Source organism: Heterocephalus glaber, unplaced genomic scaffold, assembly GCF_053883595.1.
Source record: "Heterocephalus glaber isolate CG9 unplaced genomic scaffold, H.glaber_assembly_v1.0 deba00000768, whole genome shotgun sequence".
NCBI classification, from domain to species: Eukaryota; Metazoa; Chordata; class Mammalia; order Rodentia; family Bathyergidae; genus Heterocephalus; species Heterocephalus glaber.
In genome coordinates, this window is record NW_028258162.1 from 13,703,349 (window position 1) to 13,723,104 (window position 19,756).

The window sequence follows — 19,756 nt, forward strand, 5'->3', positions numbered from 1 at the left end:
ACTGATTGGTTTGGCACTGCCCTCATTCCTATAGCCTGGGTACAATATAAGGAACAGAAAGAAGCTTGTCTTCTCCCTTGCTTGCTTGCTTTGCTGCCTTCTGCCCACCACGAACTATTTCTCTCCTACAATGCCTATCTGCTATGCCACTCTGCCTTGGAGCAGGCAACTATGGACTGAAACCTCTACAAACTGTGAGCCAAATCAACCTTTCCTCCTTTATCTTTGGCTGTTGAGTATATTGGATTAGCAATGAGAAAAGTAACTGAGACAAGTAGTATACACTCATTGTGAAATCAGAGACCAGAGCCACTGAAACAAAATAAAATACCTGATATGCCCTCCAAGACCATTGAATATATGTATATTACACGTTTGAAAATACAGCTTCATACTGTTTTCTTATACTACAAGTTATATTTTATGTGTATTAAGTTCAGTAGTATTTTTTTTATATGTGTGTACTCTAGTTCCTCATCTACAGCAATTATGCCCAAAGGAAAATAAATGTTCTATTGGAAATTCCCTCTTAGAGTCTTGATGCCACAGGATAACTTTTTAAAGGAATGTTATTAAGTTCAGAATTGGAAATATTCAGCTTTGTCATATAGGGGAAAGAAACATCTGGGCATATTTAAAAGAAACCTGGTTATCTTGGTCTGCAGTTCATGAAATAAACATGGTTAAGCATATAATTCATCAGTTTTAATAATTTTATATATTGTCTAACACAATGTCCCATAAGATAGGTTGTCATTAAATGTATCAACTGACCATAACATCAATAAAATATTTTGGTAGTGATGATCTCCTAAAATATTTCTGGTTCTCTAAGTCAATTTTAAGCATTGATGTTTTATTCATTCCAGAAAAATTCATGTAGAATCACTTTGCTCAACACCACAGTATTCAAGATGTACCCTAGAGAGAAATTTGCCAAGAACTAATATCTGAGATGTTATGCAGTTACCAAATGGTGATCTTTTTTAGATAGTAGGATCATGAACCATTTCAGAACCTAGAAGTAATTTCCTCTTTTAAAACTATAATAAGAAATAATTCTGTTGAACTTCATAATATGTTGTGAGAATTTTTTGGAAAGTATTTCATACAGTTTTGTATTTTAAAACATATTTAACTTCTTATTTAAAGCTTTGGAATAATGTACAATATTAAATAGCAAATTTACGTTAGCCATACTATTATCCTTTTTTAGAAAATCAATAAATGTAAATTAAAAAGGTCATGGAAGACCAATATGCCCCTTTATATCATTAATTAGTTGAAAAGAAAAGAAAATAATTCTGTTGGCTATGGGTATCTTCATATACTTTTTAAGTAAGTTGTTTTATGTTCTGAGTGCAGATAATCATTTAGATGCAGAATTATAGAGAAAAGGAATTGCCAAGGCAACGTAGAAAGTGAAAAAGCAAGTTAGATACTTGGAATACATTCAGGAACTTACAGACAATCTGGTTTTCTGAAAATAAATGTAGTGATAAATGTAGCCTTATGGAAAATATACTGAGAGACACCAATCTTAGTATTTTTTTCTTTTTTTATTCTAAGAATGATCAGGAAAAATCAACCTCTTGGTAAACCTCTCTTGTTGGTATACGTCCAAGAGCACTCAAACACTTATCCACTTTTATTTTCAATCCACACAGTATGGTATTCACTGTTTAGAAGCAGAGAAACCATTACCTGGTTGCTCAGAAGTCACCCCGACCTGTGCTGTGAAGCAAGATCTGCCACGCTTTTCTGCAACAAAACAGATTGCATTCAGCATCATGTTTTTGAATAGAGGAAATACGTTTAATTGGAGCTCAAATGACTGTTAAGATAGACTTATTTAAATATATTTTAATTTTCATTTTATTTGTCCTATAATTACCTAAATTACATCAAATTCTTACTACTGTCTACTTCTTTGAAATTAATTACCAAAGTATATGTTAAATGAAAATTTTAATATTTTCAGGTTTGACAAAGAGGGTGAAATAAAAATATTGTAGTTATAAAACAAATTTAAAAATAAGGAATAGCTTCTCAAAGGTAGGTGACTCCACTATGGGCAGGTAGCAGAAAAGGAAAAGAAAGATTCAAGGTGATGCTTAAAATAGCTCAGTAAATGAATAAAAAATATATACTTGATAAAACAATTGCAGAATATTAAACAAATATCAAAAGAAGAAGTATAAACAGGCAGAAATATGGATACTTGTGACCTACCTACAATCAGCATCTTTCCTCCTGCACATTCATCAGCACACACGTTCTGCAAAGCGCATGTCAGACATAAATTCCCTTCTCTCCTCTCAGCTCAACTCTCCTAGTTCAGAGCTTCACTGCTCCATTTCGGCCTCCACTTAGGACACCATCCCACCCATCTTCTACCTGGATGGCTAATGTCTTTTTTTCACGACTTTTAAAAAATGACTTCCCGGATTAAACTGCTTTAACAGATCTTCTCCTTTTTGGGGCGATAAACCATGCTTTGTATGGCTCACAGAGTCTTTGACAGTCTCATCCCTGGCATTACTGGCACTCTTCGAGGGAAACTATATTTTCTAGTAGTACTGACCCAATTACAATTTATAGAATCTGTCACATTCTCATGGTTCTTCTCACTTAATGTTCATTCTGTTTGCAATATATTAATTATCCAGCTCACTGAAAAGTCAAGATGCATGAGTCGCATTCTGAAAGGTCTCCTCTGACTTTGATCTGTTATCCTTACATCCTATACATGTGCATTCTAGTCATTTGTCTCATCTATTTGTTTGAATACCTCCTCTGACTGCATATTATGGATGTACAGATATCTTCAAATCAATATTGTTGACCATGCCAGTGATAATAAAGTAGAAGTTAGATGAAGAATATAAAATGCAGTTCTATTGTTTTATGGCAACTATTATTTTCCCTTGATTCATGATCTCTTTTATTATCTCCAGGATCACCCTTAAAATCGTGTCATAGATTTACAAATACTTTGATGGGATATTTTTATTGTAACAAATGATTGTAATTTCGTATTTTTGAAGGACTATATCTGAACAAAATATATGAGTAACTGTTTCAATATAACAAGTCCAATTTGATATTTTGATCTCCATTTTTCTTTTCTTTTTATTATTTTGATTGCATATCAGTGGGGAGTATATTTAAAGAATCTAAAATAAATAAATGAGTTTTTAGGATTGATCTTGAAAAAGAGAAAAGATCACATGACAGATGAAAAAGAAACAGATCAAAGCAATAGATGTCCAGGAATACATAAACAAAAGAAAAAGAAAATTGGTAAAATAAGCAGCAGGATTATACAAGAAATAGGAAAAAGACTAAAATAGCTGGGAAAACTTAGACATATGAGATATTTGATAAGAAAAATATTGGAAATAACAGTAAATTGTATGATGACAAGTCTCAGAAAACAGAAAACATTGCTAATGCAAAACCAGTACATTTCTATCCATTCTCCAACATGATATATTTGAAAGAAATTTTCTTACAATGAGAGTCTGAGATGCAGGGGAGAATTCTGCTTTGACTTCCTTTAACTGAAGCTTTATATTTCACGGAAGTGGTTTTTACAGCATCTGGCAATCATGCTCAAGGACAAATTATAATTTCTTAAACTACTATTGATATTAAGTGTTTTCTAATCTATATTTTCCAGAAAATTCCTAAGTGTCTTTAATGTTCCTCTGTATGAATAATGTACTACCTGATTATCATGCACAATCACATAAACTTTGACAGCTTTATTAATTGATATATTGCTAGAAATAAGAGTAAAGTGGAATATAAGTTAAGTGCTTAATTAACTCAGTTAATCTTCAATAGTAACTGTGGTGAAGACAACTTCTAGGGAGCACAAAGGTAATGCAACCACACTTTTTATTTCTTTTTTTAAAAAATAAAATTTCTAGATAGTAAATTTTATTTATGTACACATGTAATAAAAACAAAAACACTATTGTTATCATGCTTAGAAGATTTTCTTATCATTCATAACTTCATTGACACGATATTTCATCTTTAAGTAACTGGCTAGCATCAGTGGTTGAAAAATACGATTTCTCAATTTTTTACAGGTGCCCATAACTGCAGCCTCACCCCGTATTAGTTCTGTTACATCTTAAATTACCTCCTCTTGAGAGTATAGCTGGTTGTCCTTTGTTTATTACTTCACAGTTTTGATATAAGGTATGTTTCAGTATGCTGCTTTGAAAACAGATCTGGTATATATCCATGCTAGCTAAAGTAAAATGTGAGTTTAATGTAAGAATGAATAAAAATCAATCTTTCAGGCATCTCAGAACAGAGACAAATTCAACTCTGAAGTCACATTGTTGATATAAAATTCCTGAAAAAACATCTACTTATCAAAGCACACAGCTCATCTCTCTCTCCAGGACTGCAGAAGGCTGTCTCATCCACGATTGCTCCTTTTTACCAGCACCCACTCCTGGTCCTGCCAACTGTACCGAGACTAGATTGGTTCTTGATACATGAAATATGGCTGCAAAGCATTCACAAAGCATTGTGCAAGGCAGGGTGCCTTAGAGAAGAATGTGCGAAGAGCATCTCATCTATAGTACATATTGAACACTAGAGATGGAATTGATTGTCTTGCTGAATCCCTGATGAGATACAGTTATTCATTCATCCATTCCACAAATATGTGTTACAGTCTATGCTCAGCAGGTATTGGATTAGACATTAAGGATGCATAGCTGATTAAAAGCAGACAAGCTACCTACTATTCATAACTTATGGTGTCGGGAAAGGCAGATATTAATCAGCTAAAAATAAGAACAAGATAATTGCAGATGATGATAAGTTGTATAAAGAAATAAAAAGAATAATATTAAGAGGCAGGAATCAGCAAACTTTTACTTCAAGAGAGGCCACAGAGAGTATTTTAGGCAATGCAAGACATACTGTTGCAACTGCTGTACTCCAATCTTCATCCTCATATGAAATTAGCCACAAACAGTACAGGTAGCTGTGACTCAACAGGGGTTTATTCACAAAAACGGAGTAAAGCAGCAGTGGGCTGTGTTTAGCTGGAGGTAATTTGCACTGACCCCTGTGAGAGAGAACAGAATAACGGCAGCTGGGCCAGCACACTGCAGTACCAGTGTGGGTTCAAGGAGACTCTCTGGAATGACTGAACTCAAATCCAGGGGAGAAGGAGCCAGTGCCAGGTGTGAGTGTAGGAACAGGCAGAGGGTGCAACATGGGCCATGCCTTTAGAGGAAGCAGCTCAGCACATTCAAAGAACATCAGGCGGTAGGAGAAAGCCGAGTTTAATGAGGACCTGAGAGAAGGTTAATTAAGCTCTGAAATGTAGATGGATGTCAGCTTATTCAGCTCTTACAATTAAAGACAGACCTGAGTAATGTGCAAAATCAGGGTTGGGGCAGCTGGAAGCCATGAGCAGCCTTCAAGAGAGATTGACAGGAATCTGTCAGTGCTTCATTCTCTTCCTCTCTTTCCTCACACAGATTCAGGTTCCTTGAAAAATAGTCTGATGGTTGATAGCTAAACATCCTCATTCAGTCTGGGCAACTGCCCAGAATGGAGGGAGGACAGTTTCCAAAATGGAATTAAATCCTACCACGAAAAATACGAAGGACGTAGTACACTCAGGAGAAGACAAGCAGACACCCTCTGCCATTCAGAGCTCTGGTGTGGAAGTTCGAGTCTTGGGTAGACCTGTGTCAGACCGCACTGATAAGCAGACATGATCAGGAGTGTGTTGTGTTGGCCTGAAGCATCTTTTCATTTTCAAATGGCTTTTTGGTCTCTGAGAATATTCTTTGCTCTGAAATAAACGTTTTTTTTGAAATTAGAGCCAGTTAGCTATCTTTTGATTTATAGTAGCTTGGTACGAAGTTTTCTTTTAGACTATTTGTGCTTTTATATTTAAAGAGTGTCTTGCAGGCATGTGATAGTTGAGTGGCTTTTTGCTATAGCTAATCTTAGAATCTATGGCTTTTAATTGTTCTATTTAGACCATTTATATTAACATGCTGTAGATATGGTCTGAAGTAAATCTAGCATATTGCCTTTTGTGATGCATCTGTTGTTTCTCTTTTCACTTTTTTTTTACTTTTGGCTAATTCAATAATTTTGTTGTTCAATAGTATCTCCTTCTCTTGCCTATGTCTCTTTTTGGGAGTGCGTGGGGGTCTCCGTGTGTTTTAGCAGTTGCTTCTGGAGTTATGGGATGTATCTTTAATTTAGCACAGTGTGAACTCAAGTGATATTACCTTACTTAAATTGTAGTATAAGGACTTCATACTTCCTGCTTCTTGAATTTTTTATAATTGTTACCATGTTTTACCACCATATATGCTCTTTTTTCTTATACAGTATTTTTACTTTAAGCAAACTATTATCTTTTTTAAAAGCAATTAAATAATAAGAAAATGTCACTTGTACTTATGCACAAAGTTGCCATTTTTTGTGTTCTTTATTTTTCATGAAGAACATGATTTTTGTGTCGGGTATGTAGTTTTATATTCAGAATTTCAGTGGAGGGCTTTTAAAATATTATCTGTGTCTTTGTATAACTTGTTCACTTTCCTCTAGCTGTGTGAGTATGTGAAATACAGTTAGAATTATTCATGTATCTGTCCCTTAATTCTGTACGTGTCACTTCGGTTAGTTTCAATTTATTGACTCCTTTGTCCTCATTATGAATTATATTTTGCTGCTTCTTTGCAAACCCATAATTTTTTATTAGATGCTAACCATTTTGAATTTTATCTTTTGGGGTCATAAATAATTTTTTGCATCTCTATAAATATTCTTGAGCTCTGTCCTGAGATTCACTTTCATTCTTCGGTAATAATACAATCTTTTGAGATTTTAAAAATAATTCTTAGTTTTATGGAACCAGAATAGCACTCATTATAGGACTACCTTTCTCCTACTGATAGAGGCGGAACCTCATGCACACCCGATTGTGAGGTTTTCCTCCTCAGCTTGCGGGTGGGAAGTATCCTGGTTCTATGTGAGGCTCGGGGACCACTTTTCTAATGTTTATGCACATCTTTTCCATCCCTCAGCTTTGTCTAGAAACTGTCTCCAGGAAGAAAGCTGCGGAAACCTGGGGCCTACCCCACTTATTTCCTGTTTCTCTGGGCCCCTCCACTCCGATGTCTACTGTCCACGGTCTTGAACACTTTGGTTTCTAACGTTCAATCTGATTCTCAGTTGAAAGGGAAGGTAAATCTAGTCCCAGTTACTCTGTCTTGGCTGGAAGAGGAAGTTCTCTCTTGCTTTAATTTTTTCTTTTTTTCCATGTATGCTCCTGAGCTCCTTTATTTGTATACAAAGGCCAAACAATTACATCAGGATTTCTAGTGAATCTTGTAATCTGAAATGTTTGAAGATTTTCCAGAAACCCCTAAAGGCTCTGTGAAATCAGCATTTAGATTCCAAAAACAAACAAATGAGTATAATTATCATTTATTGGTGACTTTGCAAAAAAAAAATCACCTCTAGGTTAAGAAATATTTTTATTTTAATAAAGAATCGAGGACCTTAACATACGCAGGAGCCAATAATCATTTTAACAATGCCTGCCTGAATAATTCATTGAATAATTCTTTTGGCCTTTTATGCCAGTTTTTTTGTGACAGTGCTATCATAGAATAAGAAAATTCTCGACCATGGTCTGCAAATGGAGGGCACTTTTACAATATGTTTTATCACCAGATATTGAAGTTGATGGAGCAGGAGAGTAAAGAGGAATGTGTCTTTGACGTCAACTCCATGTTTGAAAAGCCTTTGGTTTGTAACTCTGCATGAGGTGGATGAATTCCTTCTCCATGAGAGAGCAGAGCTCATTTTTCAGGCTCAGTCTAAGAATATCAAAGGTTTCTAGAATATTGGAATAGAATATAGATTGTTAATACTGGAAGGAATATTGGACCATCTAGCTGAATCATTGATTATATTTTGCCTATGTAATTTATAAATTATAACTCAATTTTAATAATTAATGTGAATTAGAAAGAAATTCAATATATCAACAAATGCAAGCATAGCATCTAGATAGATTATTGAATATCTCCATAAATGGAGGTTTTGATAAGTTATATTCAGGGATACCCTGTAGGTACTATCATAGAAATGAAAGCATTTAATACAAATTCAAACACTTAAGTATTTTGTTTTATTCTATAGGCAACACAACATTTTTATTAAAGTGAGGAATTAGAACTGGTCAAGAAGTATTGTTTTAGCTCTGTCAAATGATTTGTATTTGTTTAAAAACATTTATTATTTTCACCACTTATCTGTCTTCATATATGTATATGTATTCTTTTTTGGAAAATTAAATTACTTTAATATTGTAAAGTATCATATTACTTTTATGGATTCTATTGGATATAAAAACATGATGTTCATTAAAAATGTAATTGAATATTTATGTAAATTTTCAGATTATGTAATATTCTTTATACATTTCATATTATGAAACCTATAGATACACCCAGTATTGGATATTTCCCCCTGTGCTAATTAGCTATTCCCACAAAATGCCATTTAAAAACTACCCTTCAAGTCCATTATTTAAAGTAATCTCCATGCATTCTGACAGATCTCTGAGTTCTGAGGTGGTGCTGCTGGTTTTGACAGGACTGTGGTGGACCTGGAAAATAGTTGAATTGGGAGAAGTCTGGGCGCCACTGGAGTGCCTCCGGTTTGCTCCAAGTTCTGTAAAACTCCCTCTGCAACAGCAAACTGGCCTCGTGAAATCCCTTACAAGGCAATACTGGGCGAGCAGGTGTGTATGGGTGTGTCTGCCTTAGCCTGTCATTCTCTCATTCCTTCTGTCTTCCTCCTTCTCCGCTTCCGTCTCCTTCTTCTTTTCCTCTTTCACCTCCTCCTGTGTGTGTGTGACTGTGTGTCTGTGTGCCTGTGTGTGTTGTGAATGATCGGATCCACCGCTTTACACATCAGATCCAGAGCTCACGGTACTCTGAGCTCTCTGCCAGCATGCTCTGGCCTCCTCTTCCTCCTTCTCCACCTTCTGTCTGTCTGTCTGTCTGTCTCTCTCTCTCTCTCTCTCTCTCTCTCTCTCTCTCTCTGTGTCTCAGTAGAATACCAACATTTCATTATTTTAGTAAATTGACAAATGCAAATAGGAAGTATATCCCTGGCTTCAGCATTTTAAGTATATAAACAGCAGCAAAAATCTTCAGTGTTACTACTGTAACAAGCTCACCATACTACTCATGAAGGCAGTTTCAGCTACACCACTCTGTTACTTCAATATCAGTACTTAAAAGAATCTAATCCATACCAATGAGTCCGAAGGGTCATAAACATCTCCAGCTTGAGCTGCCAGAGCTCTGTTCTTTATGCAGCTGTGCTGACCTTCTCCTGTTGAAGGATATATTTATTGTCTCTGTTTTATTTCATTTTTCATGAATACCAATTACAGAGAGCATACAGGAAGCCAAGTTGCTCTTTTTGTAAGTGACTTTTTTTTTCAAAACCCTGTTTGATGTCATACAGCCTTCTGCTTTTCTTCCCTAATTCTCACTGTGCTGTGCACAGTAGCTACACTTATTGTCAGTAGTTCAAATGTCTCTGCTGGCCACTTACATTTTATGTATTAATTATTTTTTTTAAGTATGATTGACTGCCTTTTGTCATTAGTTTAGATTTTTTTCGTGTAGTCTAAGAAAATATAAACATTTGGCCATAATATAAAAAGCCTCCTCATTTCAAAAAATTTGGGAGAAGGAAGATGATGACGTAGAATCCAGTAATACACCACAATTCCTCAGGATCTGGAAAACCACAACTTAATGAAGAGAAAGAGAATAAAACATCTAGGAAGTAAGAAAGAGCCCAGGGTAAAATGAGAAATCACAGAGAAACTGGAGAATCTGAAGACAATGCAGAGAAGAGAATGAAAAGGGTTGGAATCCTAACCCCTGCCTCCCATAGACCCGGGCTTGTCTTGCAAAACACAAGGCAAACCCTGTGAGTCAGCAGATCCAGGAGAAATAACAGGTCAGGCTGAGAAAGTCCCACAGGTACTGTAGACTTCAAAAACAGAGTGGGGTTTTACTCTGGAAGGGACTCCTTCTGCATGGCAAGCTACAGTTGGAGAAGAAATCCAGAGCAGTGCCCAGCATATGTATTTGGGAATGATTAACCAGGAGCTATTAAATAAGACTGATCTACATAGGGATTCAGAAGTCACAGCATGACTACACCTCAGGGTTTCTTAGGTCGCCCTACCAGAGTGACTGGGTGGGAATTGCCACAAGAGATGTCTGGGAAAGGCCAGAGTGAATATAGCCCTAGCACAGACACCACTAATGGACAGTGCCCATGGGAAAGATAGGGCAGGACTCAGCATTCATACACAGAAAAGTGAGTTGGAAATAAAATGGGATCTACTAGTGGCTCACTGTGGCTCCCTCATAGCGGTGGATTCCAGTACTGCAGTCCCTGGATGAAAACCACTCATTCAGACACACATGGAGGAAGTTTTTGGACTCTTCTCTTTTTCTTTGTTGATTTTTGTGAGTTTGGATTTTTTTCTTTTCGCTTCCATTTTTTAAAATTTTCTTTCTTCTCTCTTTTTGTTTTTCTTCTTTATCATGTTTGTTCTTCTCTGTTACTTTTATCTAATTTTATTTTTTTACTCTTTCCTCTCCTCATCTTTTCTTTACTTTTCAAATTTTTCTTCTCATTTCTCCTTTCCCACCCTTCCATTTTATTAGTACAACTATCAAGGTTTTTAAATTTTTAGATATTTAGTTGACAGTATCCTCTTATTGTTGAAATCTTTTCTGTTGTTAATGGTGGTATAGTTACATTTAGTAGATTTGTACTATATGTCAAATATTTGAGTTCCTTTTTTCTAGATTACAGGAGATTTCTTTTCTATTGTTAAGGGTGGTAGAGTGGTAACTTTTATTGGTTCTTACAGTACATCAATATCAGCTTTGTCTCCAACTCTATTTTCATTGCTGATGACTTTGCTATTGTCAATGGTGGCATAGTTGTTACTAGTACCTGGGTTTTACTGTATGCAAATATCCTGCATATCTTTGTATCATTGACATTACTCTGGTTTATCTCCGGAAAACTGGGCATTGAGACAAATTCATTCCACTCTCTCTTTCCAAATTAACACAGGTGGTTGAGTCTTGTGACAGAGGCAAAGACCTATAGGTAGCCAGGCCCAGAGTACATCACTGGAAAGCAGACAGTAACTAAAAATTCTCCATACTAGCAAGAAACCCTTTCCAATTTGATTTATGCTCAACACTCACTAAACACACACACACACACACACACACACACACACACATGAAACATGAAAAAATAAGGCAACAAAATGCAGCCAAAAACTCCCAACTCTGCCAAAGCTGATCCATGAAGCCTCAATGGTGAAGAAATAATAACCGAACAATTGAATTATATGAAGTGATTAAAGAGGACACAAAACAGATTAATAAGAAGAAATGAAGGCACATCAATAAGGTACTCAGTGAGGTCAAAATAATATAACTAATCAGATAATTGACTTAATAAACAAAATAATCAGTTATCTTAAAGAAGGGAGTAATTAAAAGCTAGCTGAGATAGCAAAATAACACAAAACATGAGTGACCAGTTTAGCAAAAAATTAGAGTTCCTAGGAGGGTACTAAACAGAAATCCAGGAGAGAAAAAATTCTACTGAAAGTATGGTTTTTCCTAAGAACAAGAGATGTCTTTCCATTTTCTGTTATCTTCTTGGATCTCCTTTTTCAGAGTACTGTAATTTTCAAAACAAAGGTCTTATCCTTCTTTTTTTAGATTGATTCCTAGGTATTTCCTTTTTTTGTTTGAATGCTATTGTGAAAGGGGTTGTTTCCTTAATTTCTCTATCAGTGAGTTTTTTATTTGTGTACATGAATGCTATAGAATTTTGAGTGTTGACCTTGTACCCAGCTATGCTACTAGATTTGGTTACTAAATCTAAAAGTATTTTCATGGAGTTTTGGGGGTCTTCTATGTAGAATATCATTCACAAATAATGATAATTTAACTTGTCCCTTTCTTATCCTTATTTCTTTTATTTTTTTCTCTTGTCTTATCGCTGTAGCTAATGTTTCCAGAACTATATTGAACAATAGTGGTGATAGTGGACATCCTCATCTTGTTCCTGATTTTAGAGTGAAAGCTTTCAGTTTTTGTCCATTTAATATGATGTTGGCTATTGGTTTATCATAGATGGCTTTTATCAGACTGAGAAAAAACCATGTATTTCAATTTTCTGAAGAGCATTTATCATGAATGGGTGTTGAATTTTGTCAAATAATTTTTCTGCATCCATTGAGATAATCATATGGTTTTTGTCCTTGGCTCTGTTAATATGGTATATTACATTTATTGATTTGTGTAAATTGAACCATTCCTGCATTCCTGGGATAATTCCTACTTGGTCATGGTGATACTTTCTTGGTGATTTGCTGCTTTCTGTTTGCCAGTATCTTATTGAGGAATTTTACATCTATATTCCTTAGGGAGATTGACCTATAGTATTCTTTTTTGGTTGGATACTTCTTTGGTTTTCTTATCAGGGTAATGCTTGCTTTTGGGAATGAATTTGGGAGTATTGCTTCCCTTTCAATTTCATTAAAGAGTTTGAGAAGTAATGGCATTAGGTCTTCACTAAATTTCTTGCAGAATTCAGCAGTGAATCCATCAAGATCTGTACTTTTCTTTGTTGGTAGGTTTTTAATAACATCTTCAGTTTCATTGATTAATTTATTTAGAATTTTTATATCTTCTTGATTCAGCTTTGGTAACTCATGTATCTAGGAATCTGTCCATTTCTTCTGTTTTTCATGTCATTAAAATAGAGGTTCTCAAAGTAAGTATTGATGATCTTCTGAATTTCTTCAGGATCTGTTGTGATTTCACACTTTTCATTCCTAATTGCATAGATTTGAGTCTTTTCTTTCTTTTTTTTATAAGGATAGCCATACTTACAAAATTGTTATACATATTTAATGCAATCCCTATCAAAATGCCAGCAGCATATCTCACAGAATTAAAAAATTTCTAAAATTCATTTGGAACTAGAAGAGACCTAGACTAGCAAAAGCAAAAAAGGGTAAAAAAGGCAAGACAAGAGGCATCACAATCCCTGACTTGAAAATACACTACAAAGCTACTGTGGTGAAAAACAGCAGCATGGTACTGACAAAAAGAAGATCCAAGAACAATGGAACAGATTAGAAGATGCAGAAGCAGCTCCAGACACACTCAGCGCCTTGTCTTCAACAAAGGAGAGAGCACCTTCACTGGAGGAAAGGTAACCTCCTTATAAATGGTGCTGGGAAAACTAGCTTTCCACATATCCAAGATTAAAATTAGACCCATGTCTCTCACCATGCACTAAACTAAAATCAAAATGGATCAAACATCTAAATATTAAAGTAGAAATACTAATCCAGCTGGAAGACAGAAAAGTTAGAACTCCTGAAGACATAGGTGTAGGCAAAGACTTTGTGAACAAAACCCCAATAGCCTAGGAAATATCATAATCAACAATTGGGATCTCATGTTATTAAAAAGGTTTTTCACAGCCAAAAAACCCCAGAAACCACCAACGTAGTGAAGAGACAACCCACAGAGTGAGAAAAAATTTTGGCCAGGTGTTCCTCAGACAAAGGACTAATACGTAGAATGTATAAAGAACTGAAATAATCAGCCTCCTCATATTTAAAGACCCAGTCCAAAAATGGGCATCTGAAATCAATAGACACTTCTCAGATAAAAAATAGAAATGGCAAATAAATATATGAAAAATGTTCAACATCACTGGTCATTTCTAGAGATGTAAATTAAAGCAACATTGAGATTCCATCTCATTTCAATAAGAATGGTTGCTATCAAGAACTGAAAACAGAACTTTTGTACATAGCGAGGGACTGGGCCTTGAGGAGAGGGAGAGTATTCAGAAAAGGGGTGGGCTGTACCTTGTAGAGGTGCAAATTCCCTATGATGAGTGTTATCCTTACATATATCTAAAATGTACCAATAAATGTTTTGCTTTTTTAAAAGTTAAAAAATAAAGAACGTAAAAATATAGTATGGGCACTGTAAGTGACCACCGTGAGGTCAAAGTGCCAGAACTTGATAACAGAGCTGATGTGGGTGACCATACACTTGAAGATACCTTAGAAACAAGAGATCATGGAAATGAAACTGAACAGCTGCTAGATGGCATGAAGAAGACTAGCCCAAGAATAACTGGAATCAGCGAAAAATCAGACGTCATGAGCAGCATAAAAATTCTGTTTAAAGAAATCACAGCAGAAAGTTTTCCAAATATGGGAGGAAATGTTAACATGCAGATAAGTGAGGCATATAGAACTTCTAAAAGCCACAATCAGCAAAGGGCCTCTCCAGGGCAGAAGTCCAACACAAGGATTGAATCTTAAAAGCAGTTTGAGAAAAAGCAAGAAGCCACATATAAAGGTAAACCCATTAGAATTACAGCGGACTTTGAAAGTAAACCTTGAATAAACTTCTGTTGTGTAATCAACCTGTCCATGGAATTTGTTACAGTAGCCTGAACTAAATCACTTCTTCAACAGGAACTTTTTCAGAAGTTCATAATAGTTTTGCTTCACCTCAGAAGATACTGTATTGGCCACTTTTTAGTGAGACCTGATAAATTCAGGGTCTCTGCATTCCACCGTCCCTCTTATATCCAGTCACAAAAACAAGCATGAGTGAGCAATTGTGCCTAGGTAATATTTTTCAAGTATTAAAGTCTATTTTGTACATCAGCACACAAAAGACTAATTAATTTGATGAGGTTGGAATGCAGTACGGAATATATTTAGTGCATAATTCTTTCAATATTTTCTAGAGCTCATAATGATAAATATTTTAAACCTGAATAAAAGTTCTCCAACTTATGATTGGAAAAACTATTGTTTATATCTCAGTCCAAATATTAGCTATGGGTTGAAACTGAATGCTTGTAATGAAATAATTGAATTAAATGGAATAATGCTAATAATTAATGGTTAGCATGTGTGTTAACTTCAATACGAAGATTAGCTTTGCTCTGCCAATTAGTGGTTACTACTATTTCCATTAATGTTCATTGAGTAAGTGCTATGTATCCGGTGCTTTTTATCTGCCAAGTCATTCCACTCTCCTCTGTGTGGTAAGTCTACCCTTTTATTAGGTGAGAAAACTGCAAGTTTGTGAATCCCAACTCTGTTCAAGTTCACACAGTGAATACGAAGTAAGCTCGGTCTGTAACCAGCTGTGCCTCATTCAGGAGTGTGCTCCATTCAGCTGCACGCTGGAGCTGCAGCGACATTCACACTGAATGTCTTCTATGCCAGCCAGGAAAACTTTAGGATGTCTCTGGTTCCTTTGAAACAGTTTTGTTAGAGACGAAGCTTGCATCAGACGGGTGTGGGCTGGACTTTGTCCCCTCAAACCTCACAAGTCAAATCCCAAACCCCTAATGAGATGGCGTTTGCAGTGGGGCCTGGGGAGTGATGAAGCTGACAGCGCCAGGGAGACAGCCCCGGTGACAGGATCAGCGCCTGCACCCTAACCCTAGGCGTCAAACCCTTACAGAGTATGGATTTTAGGAAGCCAGATGCATGAGCTCAACACTCCTGTCTCACACCAATTTTTCTGTTTACTCTCATAAAATCGTTGGTCACTCTCAAAGCAACTGATTCTTACTGACCCACCCCACCTTCCTGCAGATTTGTATGTGTGTCATTTCCTCTCTACCATTCTACCTGCGCTTCCAGGCTGTGAGATTTCACCTACCAAATTATATCTGCTTAATTTTAGGACTTCTCTACTCTTCTCCTCCAGAATGGTGACAGTTATTTTTCTGAGGTACTTTGTTCATAAAGAACAGTTGTGCAGGCTGATGTCTGAAAGGTGTTCTTGACATCTTAGGGGACGTTCTAGTGTCTTAATGTACACAATAAAAATGCATCCATGATCGGAAAAGAGGAAAGCTGATGACATTTTCATTTTGAATCCTACCATTCAAGGGAACAATACCATATTAAATTGTATTCTCTTTTCATCTCGACAATTCTCAAGGATGCTTTTTGCTTGCTTACCATAGTAAGTGCCTTATGTGTGTTGTTAGATTCGTCACACTGTGACAAACCATCTCACCCTATGGCCAACACTACTATCCCAATTTAAAAGATTAATTGGAAGATCAGAAACATTAATAAAATCACCTCTGACATGGAACTTCTAATTAAAAAGAAGGGATGGCTGATGCTAAAGCTTAAGTTCGAATAGGCCAACCTTTGCTGTCCCCTGGAACAGCATAAGATATTAAATACTAAAACGCCAGTGGCGATGGTAGTAATTAACCACCAGGTCTTCCAAGTCCACAATTCCTTTTGTTTGATCAAGGTTGCCTTTTTCCCCATGGAAGCACTTATTTAAAGCACTTAGAATTGACGACCCTGCCTTGAATTATTGTCACAGACAATAGTTCTCAAAAGAGCAGAATTTCTTTATTCCCTTTCCAACGTAGCTATCCACAATTTGAACATTCAAAATGATTTGGGCTAATATTGGAAATCTCCCTCAGTATCTCATAGGTATGAATTTATATGTCTTTAGACTATGGCACTCATACTAGGGAGAATAAAACATAGAAAATATATGGTTCACATTTTTAAACTTATATTTGCCCTTTAGCAAAAAAAAGAATATAACTACTATTATCACTCACCATTTTAACTGCATGGTTACTGTTTGGAATTGTACTAGAAACCTCAGTGTTGGACTTTTTCTGACTTTGATGTAATTTTTCAATCACAGTATTGAAAAGTTGCTTTGATGGAGGCTCAACAATTGTTGTTATAGAGGTTACCACCTATGGTCTCTCTAATGAAACAATTTCAAATGAGTCACAGCCATTCCAATAATTCTGTAGCCACACTCTTTGGTCATAACTCAGAATATAACACAGTAATCCCACAGGTCTTTAAAGGTAACTGTTTCTTTGAAAGTGTCCGCAAAAAAGGAGGGCTATACAAGGGTTAGGATGGACATGCTCAATTAGGCAAGCACAAAAGATTTTCATAGAAAATTGATCCCTGCTAATAATTAATGATTAATATATGTATAAACTTCAGTATGAGTCTTAGCATCGCTTTGCTAATAAGTGATAGTTAACCTTAAATGTAACACAGGCATTAAAAATAGATTACCACCATCTCCATTAAAATTTCCATACTCTCCCATGTATTTTATTACTGTAAGTCTTTTTTCTTTCCCAGGCCACTTGGAGTATTTTTTACATATGTCTTTCCAAAACTGTTTGTCGACAAGATTAATAATAATCTTTTCAAACATGCCACCTTTTGTTCTGGCATTTCTTAGGGTCTGAATAGAGGAGAGCTAGCTCCCTTGGGGACGTATTTGCTCCTAAGAGCAGCTGCCAAGAAGCCCAGGGGATGTGATCGATCTTGATCAGTGCTTGAACTGCTCCACCATGTGAAGTCCCAAGGCTCTGGGGCATCCTTGGCCTCCTGATGCCATTCTTATGTGGTGGCACAGGGGCTGCAACATTTTTGTCCATGTTCCAGGCAAGAAAAAGGTGGGTGAGAATTTCATCTCTATCTCCACTTTATGTTAGGGAAGGAAAATGCTTTTCCAATCAAAATTTGTTCATTCCCATGGACAGAGTCAAGTCTTGCTACCTTGAAGTCTTGCTACCTGAAGTGCTAAAAATAGTTTACATAGTCGTGGGGAAAATGATTAATCATTTCTGCTGTGTTTGGGGTCTAAAGTGTTAGCCAGTAATTATCTGCTCTCCTTACATAGATGTTGAAAATGTCTGTAGTTTGATTCTATGAAAAGCTTGCTCTCTTTGGTTAGAGGTAGTAAAGTTGAGTGCTTACAGATAAAGATACTATGGAGGCTCCCACAGGAAAATGAATAATTCACGTCATATGTCAGTATTTGGAGAACGGGCGTGTTTGGTGGAGTATTTGAGATGTTGTATTAGGGCAGAAATATGAACTGTATCACTGAGTTAATGACTTTGTGACCCAGGATTACTACTGAAAAGCTGGAAATTTTGCATACATATTTCACACTTTCTTTTGGCTCCTCTCAGTCTCAGAATTAATTAAACCCAGCTTCTTAACCAGCATCATACTTTGTTTAGGTATTTACACAGTAACAGGAAGCTTAGCCAATAGCAGGTTAATGATGCCGTAGGAACACAGGTGTCTAAGATGCATCACTGAACAGCAATGGAGCCAACTATGTCCCCTCCAAAAGCCACACGCAGACTTGGGGCTCTGTAGACAACATTTGGGGAGCTGGCTATACTGGGACGACGCCCTGGGGGTGGGCTCCTTGCACCTGCAAGTACGTGCACCCTAGTCTCCTGAGCCTTCAGATATGTGAAACATCCATTCCTGATGGGTAAGCCACTCCAGGCTATGGGAATTTCTTTTCGCACCCTTAACTGAGGAACACAAGCACACTGGATGCTCTCTAAGGAGACATGTAAAACTATCTTCGAAGGAGAGTACTTTGTTATTATTATTTGTTTATGTCTGCTTTTGTTCTTTCAATCAAGAAGGGTTTAAGGCAAGTCCCTAAGACTTTACGTGTCCTAAAATAGACCTGTCCTTCAGCTTCTGATGGTCTAAGTTTCAAATTTAATGAGGATCCACAGATTGGGAAAGGTGGCTTGAATGAGTTTTAGGGCACATTGGAATCAATTAGACAAAAACGAATCCTTTTTTGTAACAGTTTTATTTCATATCATAGAATTATCTTTGAAAAGGAATTATTTCTCATTCATTTAATCAATATTCATACTGCTTGGACATATTATAAAACAAAAGACAAAGATTCATATCTGTGTGAAGTTTACATTCTAGTTGAGGCAGACATATGACAAATAATGTGAACTGCTATGATAATAGTAGTTTTGAAAAAAAATTCTCTTATTGAGAAGGTGAGATTTCAGCAAAGTCTTTAAAAAGAGATTTTCATCTAAACATCTTAGAAAAAGATCCTGAAACAATATATATTTAGAAATAGTGTGTAAGTCATTCTGGTATATTTATTAGAGATACAGGCTGGAGACAGTCCATGGTGTAAGTCTGTAAAAATCACAGTAACAAATTTAATTTTCAAATATGTTACATTGACTAGAGAAATGTTCTGAAATTCATTAATTTTTAGAAATATTAAATAGATCAAAGGATTGAATGCAAATGACATTCAAGAACATGGTACACGCTTGCCTCAAAAACACAAGGACCTGAGTTCGATCCCCGGTACCAAAAAAAAAAAAAAAAAAAAGCCAAAAAAGAACATGGTACAAATGTTAATGCTTTCAGTCTGCACTACATGCAAGTTCTTTAAGTTTAAAAGAAAATAGTTTATTTTCAACACTTGTACAATCAACAGTTATTCCTTTATTTGTCTTTAGGAAAATATGTGGTATATCTCACTGAATTAAGATATTTTTTAAAAGATAGAAGCATAGAAATTTAGAATTGAAATAAATATATGTACCTTTATTTTACAAGGTCATATTTGTAACTTGCTTTCATGAAAACAAAGTCATGAAAACCCTGACATTAAGCATAGCTTTGCTCTCAAGGGTGTATAATTATAAATTGAGATAAATATTTTGAAGGTAAAGAATGATTTCTCTATAAAATTATAAA